The following is a 23,356-nucleotide window of genomic DNA, read 5'->3' on the forward strand; positions in this document are numbered from 1 at the left end:
ACCTGCGTGATCACCTACTGCCACCGGTAGTCTCCCACCGTCCAGTGCGATCCCACAGAGTTGGCCTCCTCAGGGTGCCATCGGCCAGACGGTGTCGGCTAGCGACCCCAAGGGGGAGAGCTTTCTCTGTGGGAGCGCCTTCCCTCTGGAATGAGCTGCCCCCGGAGCTTCGTATAATCCCCAACCTCCGGTCCTTCCGACGCGCCCTAAAATGTTGGCTTTTCCAGCAAGCCGGCCTGGCCTGAACAAAATAAATTATTGATTATTGTTAATTTTAATGTAATTTTTAAAATGTTATTGTTAATCTTAATTGGGTTTGTTTTTGGATACTCTTATCTAATTTTCTTTTTAACTTTTGTAATATGTGTTTTTTTTAATGTACGCCGCCCTGAGTCCTTTGGGAGAAGGGCGGCATATAAAACAAACAAACAAACAAACAATTCCATCAACACATCTTTATAAGCTGAAGACTGAATATTGGGTCAATTACCATATTTTAAAAGGACATCAGTTCAAGGAGCTATAATAAAAAATTAAGGACAAGCCATAGGAGGTCAAGGGACTATTGGCTATGATGAATGGTTACTTAGTCATTGGCTTGGGGGTGGTTAGCATCCAGCTTACATTATGAAGAAGGAACTGCTGCAGCCAACAGGCAAACCCAAAGGCTCTGGAGTGATAATTCTGCACACCTCCTCTTGCAAATATACTCTCCATCCTATACACACACATACACACACCTCTGGATCAAGTTAAAATTTGCAGACCAGAAGATCCCCAGACAGTATTTTTCTTTTGTCTTTTGATATATGTATAATTTAGGATACTAGACACAGTGAATTCTGTGTGGCAAAGTTAATGTCTGTAAAGAATTTGGAAAGGGAGGGGGTGGGTGGGAAAGAGAGACTATATATACTGCCCAAAGCTATAAATCCAGAGATTTTTCCTGATCTATGACCAAAACATACTTTCTTTAATTTAAACCTACTCTTTCCCATCTGGTCTGAGTCGATGGGAAACTAAAAGTAGTTTCACACTACTTTACAAAGGATTTATTTTATGTTCTATTGCCATTCCACTTCAAGGTTATTGAAGTGGAAGCCAGTAGGGATTTATGATCACAAAATAGTTGCTGGTGGCGCCAATGGTCACCCACAATAATATATTGTCAAAAGCAACTTTGCACATTAGTTGATTAAAAGTATGGGTAATATGGAGTTGACCAAGCAATCTCTGAGAATTGGACATGAGGGGATTTTAAAAAATGATAATAGGCTATAGAAAATCCAGAAGTAGTAGATTTCATTAGCATCTATGGTTGTATTGGCAAAGGGTGCCCTGAATGAAGCAGTATTCTCAAACTAGGGCAGGCAAAGTAATAAGATTAAGAATTTCCAGGCCTGAATTATCACCTTCATAGGACCTATTGGAACTCCAATGGTATCTTGAATACCTGAATTGGTAGCTTATAAGACTCTTCCCACTGTAGACCTTAAAGGGACAGGGCAACAACGTCTTCTACATCTACCATGATGCTGGTATATAGTTACAAGCAAGAGTTGATTACTATACTCTGAATGAGAATAATATCTTATCACAGCGTGGCTTACCATACTCTTTGGATTCACAGCACTTACCTAAAACTCTTTCCCATTAGAAACATATCGTTTCTCTGAGTATACTTACAAGGCTTCCATGTATTACTGAGAATGAGGTACTTCCACTCTGAAATACTGTTAGTTTCATTTGTGCACCAAAGCATTAGAAATGTGTTCCTGCTTACATAAATAGGGACATTCAAGCTTAGCGGTCTTCTATAAAACTAAATGGAATGGAGGGAAACTAACTGGACAAGATTAAGATTGTGTTTACTGATGTTTTGGGACTATCAAATTAATTAAAGAGCTCAGCTAGAATGGAATTAACAAAAGGGGGTGGAAAGGTTGATCTCTGTTTTCCAGAAACTGATAATAGGGACATTATTAATTTCATTTTTAAAAATCTGGATCAGGTATACCATATAGAAAGAAAGTCCATTAAATCCTATGCACATTTGCAGTCAAAATTGCATTTAAAAAAATCCAACATACACTGTAACAACCAAACTCTAAAACTGCAATGCCTAGTATTCAAATGTCATTTTGCAATCAAACACAAATGATGTTCTTGTCTTTTTCATTGTGCCTACTGAGCAGCACTTCTATCAAAATCACTGCGGTTCATTTAGTGAATGCTCTAATCTAGATAGGAACAACTATCCACAATTTTTCTAAAAACTACTCTATGCAGACAGGCTCATCCCTTTGCAGAGAGGCTCATCCCAAACAGTTGACATAAGCTAATTTTAATATATCATCTTACTGGATTTATGTGTAGAAAGGGGTAGCAGGCTGACCCACTGGGTTATCAAATGAGAATAGAATGACAGTCTATTATGAAATACTCATCTTAATACTTTCCCATTTATCCTTTTAAGGCACAGTGACTCCTTGCCCTCCAAACCAAGTCAGAATTGTTAATCTGAGCCTGGCATAACATTTATAAGCATCTATCCTATCCTGTCCTATTCTGTCCTGTCCTTTCCTGTCTTGTCCTGTCCTGTCCCATTCTGTCCTATCCTAGCAACCATCTGCTCAGGCTTTGTGGGACTTAGCAAAACTCCAAGTAGCATTTTGTGCTTGCATTTGATTCCCATCTCAAATATTTTCCTTGACTGCTCTATAGTGCTTGAGTACCACTGACCACATAATATCCCCACTCACCCACAGGGCTGTCTTGATATGAACTCACAATAGTCAGATTGCAAGAACTGTTCTGAGTTTAGGACAGATTGATTGCTAAATTGAATATTGTCCCTAAATTGAATGTTCTCCCTCCATTACTCCTCTCACTTCTCCATCAAGACATTTTATGCATGTAACGTTCTTTAAAAAAATATTGTTTTACACTTCCCATTTTAAATATGTCAGTGGTATCAAAATTTCAACAGAATGGCAAACCCTGGCCAGAAATTCATAGAAAGTTTTGAATTGAGATAAGATTGATAAGCACCATCTCGTCCTGTTTCTGGTGAATGAAATCTATTTGCTCCCTGTCTTGGATTAAGACTTTGCCCAATTTGGAACACAATCATATTAATTCCTCTAGTCTGGTAAAGGCTCTCTGTCATCTCTGCCTTATGTACTTTTACCCAAATGATCTGTTCATCTTCCCCAGTTGTGCTTTTTAGAGGTACCAGGAACAAACTTTTTATCTACAAAACAGGGAGTGCTGTATAACACAGCTACTGTACCACTTTCCTTCAATTGTTTGCTTATAATTTTGTGGTTTGTGTAATTACCATTTTTTTTGTCTAAGGGAAAACACCACATGATTCTCCATCCTCATACTAACTTCAAGGGACGTTATAATGAAGGGTAGTTAAATTAGTTTGATGGCCAAGTCCAAAAAAATCTCCTAAAGGCCCTTTTCTATGATAGTAACAGATTACAATACTTGATTATGTTGGCCTTTTCATAGCAACCCACATCTTCTGCCTTTCTCTGGTTTTAAGTTCTCTGGTTAGTGCCAGTTTCAAGCAAGGGCAGAGCTAACAGAAGTGAACACAAATCAAGGTAGTCTCTGTGTCAGAAAACAGGTCAATTATACAAGACATGCCTCTGGGATTACCAAAGGTTTTGCCAAAAACCATTACACACAGCCTGACCCTGTTGCCCTATAGGGAATTTCCTAAAGAGATATCTCCATTGTCATGCTATGTGTTGGATCAATACATCTGTAGTTATAGTAATTACTCCAAAACAGTGTCAAGAAGAAGAATCACATAAAATGCTTAAAATACATGTTAATGTTTTATAAAGTTTTCAGGTAGGATGAACTAAGAAAGATGTGGAAATTGAGAGAAGTTTCATTTACCATATTGGAACATTCTCAAATCCAGTGTGCTAATCAGCCCTCTGCTGACCACACTTAGGTTATGTCAGCCTCGTTTTCATGCCTTCAGTACAATTGTCCATGTGAGAAAGTCTTTGTGCTCCTAACAGAGTGGGACTCTGCCATAGAATTCTAGTTCATGTTGAAGGCAATTTGTGTTCAGCTGCTGAATGTATTGTTTTCTGCAAGAGCATGTTATTATTTGAATGTTGGCTGAGCTGGAGGTTAATGCTTCTAGGATGACCCAGCTTGACAACTAGAATTTTAGGTTTTTTTTTCACCAGCCACATTTTGAACCCAGGAAGGGCTGAATGACTCTTAATGCAGGTTCCACCCGCTGAGTCACTTCCAGAAGACTTGAAATGCCTGCATGACTTGAAATGCTCTCAACCGTCTCTGCCCCAGTGAAACTAATAGAAAGACTGCTTGAGTGGCTCATGCTAGCTGTATTATACTGAACTACAAACCAATCAACACCTTTAACCTTGTATGTTATGACAATCTAGCCTTGTCATCACTCTGTGTTCATGTGAATACACTTGCCATCATTTTTCAAAAGATAGTGACTTGCCTGAAGTTACCCAGTAATTTCCACAGTCAAGTGCAGATTTATTCTGGTCTCTCCCTATTTAACTATTTGAATATCATGCTGGCTTTTACATACATGTATGGATTCAAGGGGGTGCAATACGGTTTTTTTGTACACTAGAGAATTCTGCTAATTTTGCTTCCAACATCTTCAGGGCTGCCACCTGACCTTTTGTAGCCATGTAAAGGCAGAAAAGAGGATTCAGGCATACAAGGTTCTCAATCAGCTATATGCCACAAATTTCACCTTTCCAACATATTGATGGAAGAAGAAAGGATTTAGAAAGGTGGCTAACTTTGGCTTGCTATCTCATTTCCAAACAGTCTCTGTTTGATTCTCCTGTCAACGGCTCATTTGTGAAGAAAACTTAACACTTGACCTAAGGAGAAGGCTCCATTCTGCATATATCATTGCACACTATTGGAGACAAAGTGTGTGTGTGTTTTTTCTCATATTAGGATGCAGAAGCGGCTGCTGGAAAAACTGTGCAAGCCACGTTCATAAGTGATTCTCCAACTGTGACTTTTCTACTTACTGGTGGGACTTGAGCTGGAGCCAGACAGGCCCTTTATTTTATTTTGATTTATTTATTTTGTCATATATGAATTAGATAACAGACATAAGTATAGAAATGATTATGAATACATGAAATTAATATGAATATAAGGGGATATTAAGACAAGGATGGAAGGCATGCTGGTGTACTTATGCACGCCCCTTAAAGACCTCTTAGGAATGGAGTGAGGTTGACAGTAGACAGTATAAAGTTAAAGTTTTGGGGGTTTGGGGAAGAAATCACAGTATCAGGTAGTGCATTCCAAACACTGAGAACTGTTAGTGAAGTCGTATTTTCTGCAATCAAGTTTGGAGTAGGTTCCATAAGTTTGTATCTATTGTGTGCTAATGTGTTGTTGTGGTTGAAGCTGAAGTATTCATTGACAGGTAGGACATTATAACAGATAATTTTATGTACTATACTTAGGTCGGATTGAAGATGGCGAAGTTCTAAATTGTCTAAGGTCAAAATTTCAAGTCTGGTGGCATAAAGTATTCTGTTGCGAGCAGAGTAGTGGAGGACTCTTCTTGTGAAATATCTCTGGACTCGTTTGATTGTATTTTATGTCTGCTATGCAGTGCGGGTTCCAGAAAGATGAGCGGTATTCAAAAATTGGTCTAGCGAAAGTTTTGTATGTTCAATATTACCGGAGAAGCTGCTACGCAAGATTAGGTTGATAACTCTTAATGCCTTTTTGGCAATGCAGTTACAGTGAGCTCTGGCACTTAGATCATTTGAGATGAGTACTCTAAGGTCCTTGACAGTGTGAGGGGTTGTCTATGAGGTCATAGACACTCAGCTTGTATTTTGTGTTCTGGTTTTTTATGCCAATTGTTGGTTGAGATTTGGAGTTGCCAATTTTTTGGCAATTCTGACACATAGTCAAGGTTTTTTGTAGGGTAGCAGCATCTTGGTGATGTTGAATAGTTTTACATCACCAGCGAAGGGAACACAGTTGCTTATAATATGATCGCAAAGGTCATTTATGTAAAGTATAAAGAGTGTGGGTCCTAAAACGCTACCTTGGGGGACACCGCTTTGACAGGTGCAGGGTTTGATAGTTTCCTATTTTGACTACTTGTTGTCTGTTTGATAGGAACACATCTATCCACTTGTATAGGGAACCGGAGACGCCGTTAACCAGAGATTCCCAGGTCACTACATCTCAAACTGCAACGTTTTATCAATTGGCCAGTCTACATGGAATTGCTTTGCCCTTCTCATTAAGTCTACCTCCACACACCCGCCGAAATAGAGGCTTGCTCTCAGCCCCCCCCTCCCGCGCCTGGTTTGAGCGTCTTGGTTACCGCGTTGTCACCCCAGCCCGGCGCTCCTCGCGGACTAGCAAAAGGGATTCTCACCCTCCGACGTGCCGGCAAAGGACACACTGGCGCGTGCGAGACAGCCAAGGCGGAGGGAGCCTGGCTTTTCCTGAGAAACTCGCCGTCGTGTTCTCTCCCTCCCCCCCCCCTATCCCCGGCGCGCCTTTCCCCGCTTCCCCTATGATTTAAGGAGACTTCGGCGGCCTCGGCCCAACCTGTTGAGCGGTTTTGTGTGGGGTGGTTTTTGGTTTGTTTGTTCTTGTCGCTGTTACTCCTTTCCCAATGACGAGGCTGTTCGGAGCGCACCTGGGTGAGGGCAGGAGGCGCCCAAACGCGCCACAGAACAGGTTTGCCTCCGGCCCGCTCCCTGCTTACGTTTACACCGACCCAGATGGGCGCTGTGGGGAAAAGTTAAAAAAAAAAAAAAACACCACACGCGCGCGCACACACACACCCCGTCAGCACCCTTCCACACCTCCCCGCCACCCCCACCCCGCTTGCTGTCGTTGCAAAGGCCGCCTGGAAAAACTGGTCGCGGCAGGGGCGCGGGCCGCATTCTTGCTTGCCCCTGCAGGCGACGGCGAAGGAGTCGGGCGGGTATATAAGAGGAAGAGCAGGTCGAGGCACCTCGAGCTCAGTTCGGGACGGCGAGGAGAGAGAGAGCGAGAGGAGCCGGCTGGGCGCGCGCCCACCTCTCCCTTCCTGACCTGGCAGCCCAGCTTCGACTTTGGACGCTCCGGCAGGATAATTTAAAGAAGCTCCGCCGGCCTCGCACCCGGCATTCCTCCCTCTCTCCTGCCGCCGCCGGCTTGGCGCAGGAATGGGGCGGAGGGGCAGAGCGCGCGCGCCTCTCGCCCGGATCTTCTTGGCACTTTGTAAGTGGCGCTGCCTGCGAGGAGTTGGGTCCAAGGCAAGCTTGTCTGTGGTGCCTTTATGCCTCCGCCGTTTCTTTTTCCCTGCTTGCTCTCCCCCTCCCTTTCTTTTTCGTTTGGCTTAGCAGGTCGTGGAGGCGCAGAAACGCGAACCGCGGTTTTGTGAGACGCGGACTTTTTTTTTTTTTTTTTGGTTTGGCGGCGGGACTGGGGAGCGGGGGGAGCGGGCGGGAGGTCGCTCCCCCTTTCTTCAGCCCAGCCCAGCCAGCCCTGCAACTCCAAGCTCTCTCAGCCTGCTGGGTTCAGTGGTTCTTAACAGTTCAACAGTTCTGTAGCATAATTGTGAAATGTTTAGGACCACTTGATCCGGACGGCCTGTGCGTCGCGGGATGGAAAGGAAGTGACCCTGTGGATTTAGGGGAAGGGGAATAAAATGTGAAAGGAAAAACGACGAACTCAATCCGGACTTCAGCGACTGTCATTGGAGGAAGAGTCAGTCTTTCGCAAGGGTAGCGGGGAGGTTTAAAGCCACTTCGTGAAAGGCCCGTCTAGGTTCATCTGCAAGGACGCCAACAAATCCTGAAGATGAAGTCAATGAAAGTCTGTACGAGGCAGAAAGAAAAAGGAGAGAAATAAGCTCAGAATAACTTCTCTTCTTAAAAATGTTGAGTCAAAGGGGAAAACAAATAAAAAGAATCTAACTAGAAAATTCTAAAAAAGAGAATGTCAAATTCAACTTTAAAAAAAACTTATAGTTCCCAGGATGACTGCAAGTTTTGAAGAGCAAAGAGAAAGCAAAAATAATAGGACAGGCGAATAAACAAAATGAAATAGAAAGCACTTTGTTCACTAAGCAGTGCTAGAAAAATAACTGCAGGGAAATAAATGTAATCATTATAAATTGCTGTCATGATGGTCAGAGAAGTCCCAATAGAAGGAATAGAAGGGGCCATTTATTTCATGTGTAAAATGTGGTTTCATGTTACAGACAGCTCTTTGTTATTCTAAATCAAAAATAAAACAATTCTCACTATATGAAAAGCCAGGTTATCTAGCTGTGGCAATAGAATGAGATCACCACTCCCTTCCAGTGTGCCAGGAAATAAGCTATTCAAGTCAAGATAAGGATAGTAGTCAAAATTAAAAAAAATAGATCAGTGGGTTGACTTTGAAGAATAGATTTTTTGTTTGTAGATTCTGACGCTGAAGATAGAAATCTAAGGTTGACAGCTTCTGGTGTCACCTACACTATTTATTGTAGAATAAAGCTTCGGTTGATTTCAATGGAATAAATATGCAGAGACAACAGAAATACTAGGCATTCACTTTGGAGATTACTTTTGCAAGTGCCTAAATAATTTTCATTGTCTTGTTAAAATGATATAATTACTTACTCCAGAACATTGCCAATGCAGAATAAATTATTTGGAATCCAAGTGTTTACTCTCTGAGAATTTACTCAAAACTTGTTTTCTTGGATTTTGATCAGAAATAATCCCAGGCAAGAGAATTCTTCAGATTACAATTTGGCCTAGTGTCCCACTCTCTTCCACAAAAGAGAGAAAAAAGTATACAATGTAATAAATATTGGAAGTTATTTTCCCTTTGTTTTGAGGCTATGGAGAAAGAAATGTGTAGAAGGTTGCTGAACAAATATATATATATATTTCAGTGTAGCATGTTAGGCAACCCAGCCCATGTAGTTAGTTATGTGGTACCAACCCAGAAAATTGAGTTGAACAAGCCATCTTTAAGTCAGTGTTATGCGAAGAACCTTCAACATTTCAAGACTTTGAGAGTTGGGTGGCACATAAATTTAATCTATTGCTATTAATTCATAATATTTAGGATTTTGTAATTAGAACAATGAATCATTTTGATGAATTACAATGTATTTATTTCCACATTCAAAACCAGAAAAGTGATATTTTTGATTTTGACGGCAGGTTGTTAATGTACAGTATATACTTAAAAAGTGAATCAGGAGAGAAAGTAGGTTGCACTGGATTGCACTTTCCCACTCTGTTATTGCTCACAGTTTCAGACTTGGGTACAAAGGTGTGGTGGCATTTTCTTTATCTCTTGGCAAAACATAAAGACGAAAGTGTTACCCAATCCTTTTTTTCAATTCAACATGAGGTTACATTTTTACAACTTGCGACTAGTCACATCAAACATTAGTTATTAGTTGTGCCTCCTGTTGAAGTAGCCTGAGCAGGAATGCTGGGGGTTTCATTTATTCATCAGTCATTTTCTCAAGTTACAATAAACTTGTGTCAAGGGAGGAAAGCCATGTTTGTCTATGGTAGCCAAAATTTAGAATGAATTTCGAATAACCTTTTCTGCCTAACACACTTTTATTAAAAGGCATGAGCTTTTGAAGCTACAGCTCTCATCAGAGAAGGAGATCTGTCTTGGCTATTTTGATACAATACAATGAAACAAGAAGTCAGAGACACATTTATATAATACGCTATTTTAGTTAGTCTTAATCTTGGTTAGTTCCCCCCCTCCCCAGTAACTCAATATATCTTTTAAACCCTAAGTACTCGGTTAACCAGTTTGTTGTATTTAAGTACAATGACAATAAAGATTATACTTACTAGTTTTTGGTTCAATGTATAGTGCAAACCCAGAAAATAGATTAATTGGTTAACCAGATTACCTAGCACCTTTACAGCATAAATATATAATACACGCACCCTGCACTAAATGCATTCTTTAGTACTTTGTTCCCCTTTGGAAATCCAGGAATCAGTTTGAAAAGAGAGCACTATTTGGATTTCTGGAACTGCTGCCATCTACCTACCAGTAGCTTTATTTCCCAGAACCCCTTAAAAGAAAACATGACCAATTGTTGAAGATAATACACTTTTGAATCAAGAAGTTGATGTGAAGATTCTTGTAAGGTATTATTACTGCCCTCAAAACTCACAACTAAGAGTGGTATCATTATATAATGTTGTGCTATATAATGGAATAGTCATTTGATTAGGACTATTAGATGAAAATGCCCAATCAACCATTAGAATTCAGGAAAAAGTTGTGGGTTTTCTGTATCTCTAAAGGCGCTCTGGATTATTTTTTTTTTGCCCTAGTTGTGATAGCCTTTTATTAGATAATAATTCACAGGACTGGAATAGCCAAAGAAATAAATTAACCATTCCTAGCATTGTGCCATTCAGATATGTTGGACTTCAAATCTTATAATTCCAATCATTATTGTTGAGAAAATAGTGAGATGATGAGAATTATAGTCTAACCACATTTTCAGGGCACTTGATTGGCAGTGGTTGGAATTAATGGCCAGGAGTATTTTAATGCATTTTGTAAATAAATCAAGAAATGGAAAATTGTACATGAATGAATTAAAGGGGAAAACTGCTGTCATGTGTCTGGTATAAAATTTATAAAATGCAATGAAATGAGGTAGATTGGGAATCTGATTAGAAATGCTCTGTAAATTCAGGAACAGAAAACGTCAACTGTTAAAATGGCATTTGAATGTTTTATTAACTGAGAAGCTGCTATGAAAGAAGAGATTATTATTCTTCAACATATACTTTGTTACTTTCTACTTCCTGTCTTTTTCCAATATGTAATACTTTAAATAAATAAATAAATGTATTTCCCTTTAAACACTTTGCATGTGATTATATTTATATTGGTTTTAGTGGATATGATTTGGAAATGTATTCCCTATCTTTCCACTATATATTTCATTTTTAAAAGTTGTTAAATGTTATTTTGCCTAAATAACTCATAGAAATTTCATATGGTTCATCGTTGAATATACATATATATATATATATATATATATATATATATATATATATATATATATATATATATATATATATATATATATATATATATATATACATACATACATACATACATACATACATACATACATACATACTTCCCACCTTCTAAACTCCTACGTAGGAACTATATAGCATGAATCTCATTCAAAATAAATTAAGTGAAATGACTTAGTGAATTAAGTGAAATAATTCCATGAATTATTTAGTGAAAACTGAGAATTAAGTGTGTCAGCACATCCAACACTGCAGCCTATTCTTACAGAAAACAAATTACACCAATTGCACCAATGCTGACCTATGCCAGCCAGTCGGGTGGATCAGTCTGTCGAACAAGCTGCTTGGAACAGGTATTACAACTCTCCTGTCTCAAATCAAAAACAGGTTAGGTGAGATTAACCGTGGCATAATGAGTTTAATTTTGCTGGGAGTCACCATAGGGTGGCCCTCTAGCAGTGTTTCTCAAGCTTTGCAGCAGGCCAAAACAAGCCCAATGAAATTTAGAAAAACATGTGCATTTTGTCTGGGGCTTGGCTGGAAGGAGCACTCCTATATTATCATTGCTGACAGCTTCTTAATTGTCCATAATGAATGTAGAAATAACCATGCATGGGAAGAAGACAATCTGCTTACTGTAAGAATCACATCATATGACTGGCTGCTTCATAGAGTATCTTTGATTGCATGCCTCTTAATATTTTCCAAATTTCAAAAACAAAAGCTTTACTTAAATACTTAACTCTAGATGTAATGCAAAAAGGGAGGAAAGAGTAGGCAGGGGAAAAATAAGAATATATACCCATTCAAGTATTAATTCCTATCTTTCCTGATAAAGGTCAAGATGATCTGAAATTTACCTGAGAAGAGATACGAATCCATCTCGGGATTTCTATCATCTTGGAAGAATGGCTGCTAATAATGTGGAAAGTATTGATATATGCGTTATAAACTTTCCAGCTTTTCATATTTCAGGAATATGAAACACATTTTGACCGAACAAAGAAGTCATTTTAGAAAGAAATTTGAATTTAATCTTAAATGAGCTTACTCAGAAGAGGACTCCTATGCAGCATTTTTGTAAAGGCTATATCAAAAACACCACTCCAAAAGTGGATTGCAAGATTCAGATGGAGTTGTCAGTCAACACCAAATCCAATGACTATTGAGTTGGAGGCCTCCCCCTATAGCTTTTAAGAAGGATCTTCTACCTTATTATCATAAGCAGTCCAGCTAGGCTTTATATGCCATCCAATCCCATGTACAGGATTGGAAACTTTCATCAAAATGACAAAAGCAATCTCTGCTGTTGGGACACAAGCTCCATCCATTTCATACATATATGCAACTTCACACATACGTGCAAAAAGGGTGGAACGTATGTCACAATTGTGTCATGTTGCGTCTATAATTTGGACCTCCCTAACCTAAGCCTTCATAGTAGAGTTTGGATTAAAATTGATTAAAATTCACTCATGTTTCTCAAAATACTTCTGAATTTCACCTGTAATTGTATATTATTTGTTGGTGCTGCTTGGAGCTGTAGTTAACAGCTTCTGAAAGATCACAGATTTCTAATTGCCAAGTCCACAATCTGAGGATTGTTCTAACATTAGGACATGTGAAGCAGACCTCCTAATGAAAGGAACTGTGGTTTAGTGTGGGATAGGTTATATAGTGCCTACCGACATCATTCTGCTCCCAAATATTTCCTTTGGGTTACAATTGCATCAATTTTTTAAAAAAATCTTATAATTAAAAATGGAAAACTGGAATACTGCCAGTAATTATTTCCAGCAATGGCTTTGGAACCAACAAAAGTTCTACTGGATTCATAGACAGCATGAAAGAGACCAAATTCATCTTCTGTTAAACCTTGTAATGATCTTTGCCTATCACAGCTTCTATTTAGTGAAGAGGCAAATCGCCCGTAGCAGCCATTTTTGAGTGCTCCTAAATGCAAAGTACCTTTTCTCCTTGTCCAATTTCTTATAACTATAATAGATAAGGATTTCATGACACTAATGTAAAAAACAACAACACACCCAACAATATATGTATAAAAGAAAAAAGCATCAGTGTGTACAAAGAAGGGGGTCTGGATTGACAGAACCTGTGGCACAATGCCCCAACACTGCAGTTGTCATTCCGATGAAAGCAATGAGATCCTGCTTGAAAAGAAACCGCGTTAAACTTTCTGATTTTTCTGAAGTAAAAAACTCAATGGCTACCAGGGATGGGTTCTTATGCAAACCGATACCGGTTTGCGCTCATGCGTGCTTTGTGTGCATGCTGCTCACTTCGCCCTGGCCACACATTGAGTTCTCATGCGCAGTTCACTGTAAATGGTTGTGTGCATGCGCATAGACCATTAAAATCTAATAAACAAGATGCCAGCAACGCCAAAGGAGACTGGGAAACCGGTTCGGGGGGCATGGCCAGCCTGGGTCACTGTTGGTTCTACGACCCAGGCCAGATTATCACTGGCCTGGGTTGAACCGGGCCGAGTCAGGAGCAATCCACCTCTGATAGCTACCTATAAAACAACCCAAGCTAGCCTGGCATCCCCATATGTGTTGTATTTTAATTCTTATAATCCTTATACAAAGTAATCCTCATCCAACTTTGACTCAAACCAACCATTCATCAGCCTTTATTGTTTTAACATACGGTACTTCTCCAGCATTGGATTGCTTTGAATTTATTATTCCCCTTTAAAAAGCGGGAGAGAGAGAGAGAGAAAAAAGCCAGGAGACTTCTTTTAACCTGATGGTAAAATTAGAAATAATTCCATGACATTTTTATAGCAGCCATGAGCAGAAATCTTCCTTTCTTTTTCTATAACTAGTATAACCTTCACAGTATTGTAAAGTAGCTCTAGACTCATTGGGTTGACAAGATGAAATAAATCTAAAAATAACTCTTAGTAACTGAATTTCATACACTGGATAACTTACGTGGGCATTGAATGGGAGCGGGGATTTCATCAGGTATTATGCATATGTCCTCTGAGCTACAATTTCTTTCTGAAAGTATTTTGAGTTAGAGCAACATTGCTAAATTATAGTATAAAAGCTAATGCTCAGGATTTTCTATGGACATAAACATTTGCCTTATTGGATCTTTGCCTTACTAGCTAGAACATAAAATAGAAAAAAGTTTCTAATAAATTAGAAACCAAATATCATTGGAAAATTCATTGGAATTTTTTGGAGAAGCAGGACAGTAGAGGTAATTCCCTATTCCCAATCCATGGAGTATGGTTCAGTATGGTTCAGTATTTGAAATGATCAAGTAAACCAGCAGTTTTCACTTATAAAAGTAATTAAAAAATTATCCCAATAGTTTCCCAGTAAAATAATTGTAAACTTGTAGAATTTAGGGAAGTTAATAACAAGCTCTGCAACCTATGGGCTGGTTCCAGACTGCTCTCATATTTCCCTTCAGTTGCCTTTTGAAGGCTATCCAGGTCCTTCAGTCATTCCCATCAGGGCTTAATTTCCAGATCTCTTAGCATCTTGGTAGCCCTCTTCTCAATTCATTAAAATTTGTCACTGTTTTTTTTAACACTGGTATCCTGAACTGGGCATAGTAATTGAAGGGGGTCTGACTAGGACATAATAGAATGGAACAATTACTTCTTGTGACATAAATTTTATGCTCCTGTTAATGCACTTGAAAGTTGTAGTTCTTTTAATTGCTAAGAAATAACTAAAGCTATGGAATCTAGCCCTGCTTTCTAGAGTAAATATTTGTTCTCTTCTTCATGATAGCCTACAGTAAGTAAAAAAGCCTTTAGCTGATCTCAGTAAAGCAGCTGAAAGCCTGTTGCATACTTTGATTGGTTTCTATATGAAAATCAAAGGACAGTAGGGTAGACTGAGAAATAGACACACATGCACTTACTCACCTACACACTTACACAGACACGCAAAGCAAAAACATGAAGAATGATTTCAGGAATTGGGTATATCTAGTTTTAATGAAAAGAAGGAATAGGGCACAGGTGGTATTCAGCAGGTTCTCACCATTTCTGGAGAACCGGTTGCGGAAATTTTGAGTAGTTCGGAGAACCGGTAAATACCACCTCTGATTGGCCCTGCCCCCATCTATTCTCTGCCTCCTGAGTCCTAGCTGATTGGGAGGAAATGGGGATTTTGCAGTATCCTTCCCCTGGAGTGGAGAGGGAATGGAGATTTTACAGTATCTTTCCCCTGCCACGCCCCCAAGCCATGCCCACAGAACCAATAGTAATTTTTTTTGAATCTCACCACTGGAATAGGGATGACAGGATAGCAGTGCTCCAATAAGAAACCACAAAGAAGAGGGAGTCAGCTTATTTTCCACAAAGAAGAGTGCTCCAGCTTATTTTCCAAAGCACCAGAAGGCAAGGCAAGAAACAATTGATGAAAACTAATCAAAGAGAGAACCAACCTAGAACTAAGGAGAAATTACATGACAGTGAGAACAATTAATCAGTGGATCGACTTACCTCCAGAAGTTGTAGGTGGTCTATCACTGGAGGTTTTTAAGAAGGGATTGGACAACCATTTATCTGAAATGGTATGCCTGAGCAGGGGGTTGGATTAGAAGACCTCAAAGGTTTCTCCCAACTCTGTTATTCTGTTATAACCAGCATTCCCAGAAGAAGGAAATAGCAATAGCAATAGCAGTAGACTTATATACCGCTTCATAGGCCTTTCAGGCCTCTCTAAGCGGTTTACAGAGAGTCAGCATATTGCCCCCAACAATCTGGGTCCTCATTTTACCCACCTCGGAAGGATGGAAGGCTGAGTCAACCCTGAGCCGGTGAGATTTGAACCGCTGACCTGCTGATCTAGCAGTAGCCTGCAGTGCTGCATTTAACCACTGCGCCACCTTGTCAACCAACTTCCATACTGCTGCATGAAAACTATACGGCCATGTCCATCTGTCATCGGAGTCAATCTTAACTCATGGGAGACATTGCATTTAACATGAAAGTTCTTCAAATGAGCTGTGTTTTCATATTCAATCTTCTCATTTACACAGACACACACACACACACACACACATACACACACACACACACACACACACACACACAGAGTTTCTTTAAGCATTTCATAAGTGACTGTATTTCCTGCTTGCCTCTGAGCTTCTTCCCATTTCTCACAATATCACTTTTGTGTCTTTGTGACTTGGAAATTTAGGTTCTGTTAATTTCCTTCACTTTATTTCTGCAGCTGCATCATACTGCTTTGTGATCTATCTTGCAATCACTTATTTATATAATAGGACATTCTCGGGCGCTTTTTTTTTCTTTACACAAAATCTTTTCCCACTTTCAAGCCCATTTTTCTACAGTTCATGTCATGCTCCAGCACGGCTGTATAGTGCCACCTGCTGCTATATGAGAGATGCTCTGTAATAAAACTCCAAAAGAAGCAGCTGGAAAGACGGATGGCTCTGATGAATGCTTTTGTTTTCCTAGTGCATCTTGTCTCGGAAGACGTCTTTCTAGCTAAATTTCCACTATTTCCACTGCCACCACCTCCCAAAAGAAAATGTTTGGAGTCGCTATTTTTTAAAATAAATTTTAGCATATTTCATTCAGGAATCTTTTAGATGTGTCCAGATTACAGTTCTCAGGATTCACGACCTACAGACATGTTGACTTGGATTCTATGAGAAAAGAGTCCTGGATAGGCTCAGGTTGGGGAAGCCTGAATTATTGTGAGGAAGAGGTATAACTCAAGAAAGATGAAATGAGTCTGTTTGTGGAGGCCACTAAGCATGCTCAGGTCTTAGTTACAGAGCTGATTTTTGCCAACTGGGCAAGAGTTTGTTCTCTTGAAGACTTGCTTGCATTTTGCAAAGCTTAGTGGATATCTTTATGTGTAGCTGGGAATCAGGTCATTTGTTTCCCCTCCCCAACCTCTCTTTTCCCTAACTCCTCTTTTTCTTCTTCTTCTACTTCTCTCCTCCTCCTCATCTCTTCTCCTCCTCCCCTCCTCCTCCTTTTTCTCTTTCTCCTTTTTCTCCTTCTCCTCCTTCTCCTCCTTCTCCCCTCCTCCTTTTCCTCCTCCTCCTCCTTTCCTCCTCCCCTCCCCTCCTCCTCCTCCTTCTCTCTTCTTCCTCCTTTTTCTCCTTCTTCTCCTTCTCCTCCTCTCTCCTCTCCCTTCTCTCCTCTTCCTCTCCTCCTCCTCCTTTTCCTCCTCCTCCTTTCCTCCTCCTTCCCCCCTCTTCTCCTCCTCCTCTCCTCCTCCCCTCATCCTCCTTTCCTTCTCCTTCTCCTCCTTCTCCTTTCCTTCTCCTTCTTCCCTCCTTTCCTCCTCCTCCTGCTCTCCTCCTCCTCCCTTCTCCCCCTCCTCTCCTCCTCCCCTCCTTCTTCTCCTCCTCCTCTCCTTCTCCTTCTCCCTTCCTCCTCTCTTCTTCCTCCTTCTCTCCTCCTCCTCCTTCTCCTCCTCCTCCTCCTTTTCCTCCTTATCCTTTCCTTCTCTTTCTCCCCTCCTCTCCTCCTCCTCCTCCTGCTCTCCTCTTCCCCTCCACTTCTCCTCCTCCTCCTCTCCTTCTCCTCCTCCCTCCTCCTCCCCTCCTCCTTCTCCTCCTGTCCTTCTTCTTCTCCTCCTTCTCCTTCTCCTCCTCCTTTTCCTCTTCTCCTCCTCCTCCCCCTCCCCTTCTCCTCCTCCGCCTCCTTCTCTCCTTCTCTTCCTTCTCCTTTTCCTCCCCCTCCCCCTCTCCTTCTCCTCTTCCTCTTCCTCCTCTTTGCTGAAATTTAATAAAAAATTTAAAAGCTAAAGAAAAAAAGAGATGGGAAATGCATAAATGAAAGGCAACTCCAGTATATGAATAAATGTAGTTTATTCATCTCTTTGTCATATGCATTCCATCTTTCATGCATGTTCATTTTTATACTTACGTACCACTACCAAGAAAACAATGTCTTTAGACATGTCTTTATATAAGAACCAAACAGCTATAAATCAATATGTATGATAATTGCATAGTTTAACTGGTGATAGTATGATCACACTTGTGCACATTTCATAGATGTTGTATTTTTAAGCTGCCTTTTTTCCACTATGGGCAAGTCAAAGCAATTACTTCATTAGAATTACAAATAGGCAGGCTTGGATCAAGTTTGCTCCTTGAAGTGAAAAACAAGATGTTTACCTACGTGTTTTTCTGACAAAATCTAATTGTATACACTAATTTAAATGTACGTGTTATTTCTCTTACTTTTAAGTGACACAACTGAAATACTAATCATGTAATTGCACTATGACACACACACACACACACAGACACACACAAACTCTCTCTCTCACACACACATATATCATTGATTTTGATTACTATAAGTGAATTTGTATTCATGCGGTTTCCCCTTTCCTTTCCCTTTCTGTACAAGAAAATAAAAATAGCTGGCAATTACATGTCCATTTCCCCCTTTATGATAAGACATCCCTCAATTTAAGGAATAACAGGATATCTAAGGATATGCAGGTGAGGTTTCAAGAGAGAACATCATCCACAGAGCTGCTGTCTTTTCTTCTGTTACCATTCAGTATCTGCCCATCTGAGGAGAATGCCTCGTTCTGCTTAATCTGGCAGGAGTGGTCCAGGTAGGGCCTTGGTGCTGAGAAGATGCCAATGTTGTGCATTAAGACTGTCTGGAATTTGAATACACAGACTCAATTCACACAGTAGAATAAACAAATCATAGATGTCACACCTCTAGCAGCCTTTCACAACCAAAACTAGATTCTCATAATAATCTTATTAACCAGATTTTATCGAAAGGAAAAAGGTTAGGTTACATAATGTATTTTTCAGAGTATAAAGACACACCTTTTCCCCCGTAAAAGAGGGTGAAAATGTGGGTGCGTCTTATACATTGAATGTAGCCCCACCCACCCACTATCCCTCACCCTTTTGCCTCTGCCTCCTAGCAATTTACCTCCTTGCAGAAAATGGGGAAAATGGGACTTGTGGAGGTTTCAATAGGCTATAGCAGTGGTTCCCAAACTTGGCAACTTTAAGACTTGTGGACTTCTACTCCCAGAATTCTCCAGCCAGCTGGAGAATTCTGGGAGTTGAAGTCCACAAGTCTTAAAGTTGCCAAGTTTGGGAACCACTGGGCTATAGCAATCCCTGCAGCCTGAAACAGCTGATGATCGGAAGGCACAAACTGAAAGTGAAACTTTCTGTTTGCTCCACAAGGCAAATTGCTGGGAGGCAGAAACAGATTTTTTTTATTGTGCTAATCAGGCTTTTTGCTGTTTGCTGCAAGAAGGTAAGTCAATATCTATAAATGCCTATAGAATGTTCAAATTATTAGACTTATTTTTTTAAAGATAGCTTTATTATTGTTCTAGACAGCTTAATAAAATGAAGAAGCTTTTTAAAATAAATGCTTGATTTGAAGAGGCCCAGTGTTATTGTACCTTCTTTTAAATATTAGAGAATAACTATACTTCCAGAAAGCACATCAATTTTTTATAAATATTTTTTATTTCCATTTCCATTTTCATAACACACACTCACATGTATACTATACATAGCCCATATCATATAGTATTAAATAATAATTACATCAGTTCCTCTTGTCAACAATGCCCAGAAAAATAGAAACCCATTATAGCTCTTCTGCTCTCCATACACCTCTTTCTTCTACCACCCTCCAACTTTCTATCTTCCCTCCATCATCCTTTCCTACTCTACTTCCCCTTCCTTTCTACTGCTCCTCTCTCTACAATCCACTCCTCCTTATCCTTCTCATCTTCCCCCCTTACCCTGTCTCCTATCCTTCTCTTCCCATCTTTCTTCTCCCTTCTGTTTCCCACTCCTCCTCTCATTGGTGTATTTCCGCTACATGTCAATATGCTTAACATATCCTAGTTTTAAAGAAAAAAAAGAAAGCACATCAATTTTAACAGCATCTGTACAAGTATAGTCTGAAATGCAATACTACAAACAATGTACATTGTCTATACTGTTTGCTCTTTGTTGCGAGGAGGCAATTGCTGGAAGGCAGAAGCAGATTTCCGCCCCCTAGTTTTCCTCCCCAAAAGCTAGGTGCATCTTATACTTTGGAGCATCTTATACTCTGAAAAATATGGTAATCTTGGAAACTGGATCTATTTACGTTGGTGTTCTATTTACCTATAAATTAAGGTTGGGGATTCTTTGATCTTCTTGCTAACTGCTTTCAATCCAGTGGGGACATTGCTACTCACTTTTCTGGTATGGGAGGAATGTGCAGATGTTCTGGCCCTGCAATATTGCAGATGGACATCCTGTTTCATAGGGTCTGAGAATACCATTACACTTAGGCAATTGAAGTCATCCCCTTGCTCAGTGCAAGAATCCAAATTAAAATATCCCTGCTAGATGACTCTGCCTAGTCACTGCTTAAGCACATCTAGTATGGCTAGCCCATCATTCTATTGCCTGACAGCTCTTATCACTCAGATTCCCCCCCCCCATGAAATCAGAATTTCCTTTCCTATAACTTAAAATGTCTTGTGTGTGTGTTGTGTGTGTGTGTGTGTTGCATGTTGTGTTGATAAATAAATAAAGGGAGACTAGTATAGATCTATTTCAAGCTATTTAGCTCTCGTCAGCTAGCCATACCTTTACTGGGATTCGAACCTTTACATATTAAGCAGTTGACAAAATGCAATAAAAACATGGTTTTCTGCCTGGAAGGCTCCTAGAGTGGAGCTAAAAGGCAAAAGGGAAGCAATATGCTCCCTCCCATATTTGGGCATACCAAGTGCTTTGACATAATATATATATACATACATACATACATCACACACACACACACACACACACACACACACACACACACTATAATTTACACTGTCTAGCGTGGACCTCACCCCTTTCCTAAGAGGTCTGTAAGGGGGCATGCATTATTCATACCCATGTCCATGTTTATACTTATACCTGTTATCTCGTACATGTTTGACAAACTAACTAATTTTAACTAACTAAATAAATTTTAAATCCATTAGGATTCTATCCAGTTCTATTTGCAGTTCTGGTTTGCATTGTTTGAAACAGTGTTCCAATACCTCAGGGGCTGCCACAAAGAAGAGGGAATCAAACTATTCTCCAAAGCACCTGAGGGCAGGACAAGAAGCAATGGGTGGAAACTAATCAAGGAGAGAAGCAACTTAGAACTGAGGAGAAATTTCCTGACAGTTAGATAAATTAATCAGTGGAACAACTTGCCTCCAGAAGTTGTGAATGCTCCAACACTGGAAGATTTAAAGAAGTTGGATAGCCATTTGTCTGAAGTGGTGTACGGTTTCCTGTCTAGGCAGGGGGTTGGACTAGAAGACCTCCAAGGTCCCTTCCAACTCTGTTATTCTATTCTATTCTATTCTATTCTATTCTATTCTATTCTATTCTATTCTATTCTATTCTATTCATCTCTGCGCAGGATGTGAAGGTTTAATTGACTGTAGTAAATCTGGTCTCTCTGGGTCATGGAGTTGAAGACTATTAATATCATTAATTGTTCAGCTGATAATGCGACCTAATCAGTTTTGTTGAGGGCAGCAGGTCCAAAGATTACACAGACACTCTTGGAACTCTCCATAGTCTTAAAAATTATTCAACGTCACAGTTAGGACACTTGACTCTAACTGCCAATAGCAGCCAGTAGGGGGCAGCTCTTCAACATGCTCTTAACTTCCTTCTTCATTTCTTAGAGATCATTGCTTTATTTTACATACGTACATGAAAAAACTACACTCCCATAACTTCCTTAGAAAATCTAATTATCTTATTATTACATCACAGATTCCTCTGCACATGCTTACAACAGATAGTTAGTTTTCTTCATTAACCTGGTTTGGTTATGTAGCAAGAGCATTCCTATACCCACATTTAGACTTTCAAGGTATGGCTTATGCAGTTTCAGAGGTTTCAGAAAAAATAACTATGTTTTAAAAAATCCTATTCATAAGAAACAAGAAGAGAGTGAATTTCAGTCTCACTTGGTGTACAGAAATCAGCTGAGTGATTTTTGAGCCTCTCACTCTCAGTCCAACCCATCTCATAATTGGGTTGTTATTATGGGGAAATGGGAGGAGGAAAGAGTATTAAGTATGTTAGCCACCTTGAGTTACTTATAAAGTAATAAAGCTGGGATTTAAAAAATCTAATAAATAACTAAATAATAAATAATTCAAGGCAGCAGAGATATCTAATACTCCTTCCTCCTGGTAGATTCCCCACAGCAACTCTGTAAGGTGAGTTGGGCTAAGTGTCAGGTTCCAATTAATGTATCCATATACTCCGAGGCAGTCTGTTTCCTCAAAGAATAGGTTTATTTAGATCAGTGTTTCTCAACCTTGGCGAGAGCTGGCTGGGGGATTCTGGGAGTTGAAGTCCACAGGACTTAAAGTCGCCAAGGTTGAGAAACACTGATTTAGATATATCATCTTGGCACAAACTGGTAGAAAGCCAGTACTGAACGTTCCCGTGCTTTCCCTCTCACTTAAAATAAAAGTTTCTCATTTTCCCCAAACAATATATCTCATGGTCCAATTGGAATAAGAGCTAATTGCTTGGTGACTTTTCTCCTCCTCCTCTGGTCAGCCAGCCATTGGAATGTATCTGACTCATCCGATAGCTGTGTTGCTTTGGCTGAAGACTCCATCCACTTCTACTCTTCCCCTTCAGCTCCAAACTGTGTCAGCCTGAATCCATGTGAGAATAACCCACGATAGAAACAAATCCCCCACCAAAAATGGACCGGCCACAGCCAGGTCAGATTTAGGCTTGACACTAAGAGAATACTTGACCCAAAGTCATCCAGCTGGTTTTTATGCTTAAGGCTGGACTAGAACTTTAGCCTGGTGCCTAAAACATTAGACTAAATTGGCTACCCATGAACAAATAGTTGGCTGCTTGCCTGGCTATTTGATAATTGATAATTGGATACAGTTAAATCAGAAAGAACAATGGTGAATTCTCCATTAGGTATGACACCCACTTGGTGATCAATTTATGTGGAGAAACTTCCATGCATACCAGAAGAATATAAATAAAACCACCAGAACTTATCAATTGTTTTCTGTACCCTTGTATGCATATTCTGACATGTGTTTGTGAAGCAATATTCAGTAGCATGTATGAAATTGAGTTTGATATTCTGGCTTTCTGAATTGTTCACTAAATATTTCTCCAGTTGTTGTATGTGGCTGTAAAATATTTTTTATTGCCAAATATCTTCTGCTACATAAACCTTAAGGCTTAAGAAT

This window comes from Thamnophis sirtalis, unplaced genomic scaffold (genome assembly GCF_051295495.1).
Source record: "Thamnophis sirtalis isolate CommonGarterSnake01/CBP01778 unplaced genomic scaffold, rThaSir2_p1.2 scaffold_1, whole genome shotgun sequence".
Classification (NCBI taxonomy): Eukaryota; Metazoa; Chordata; class Lepidosauria; order Squamata; family Natricidae; genus Thamnophis; species Thamnophis sirtalis.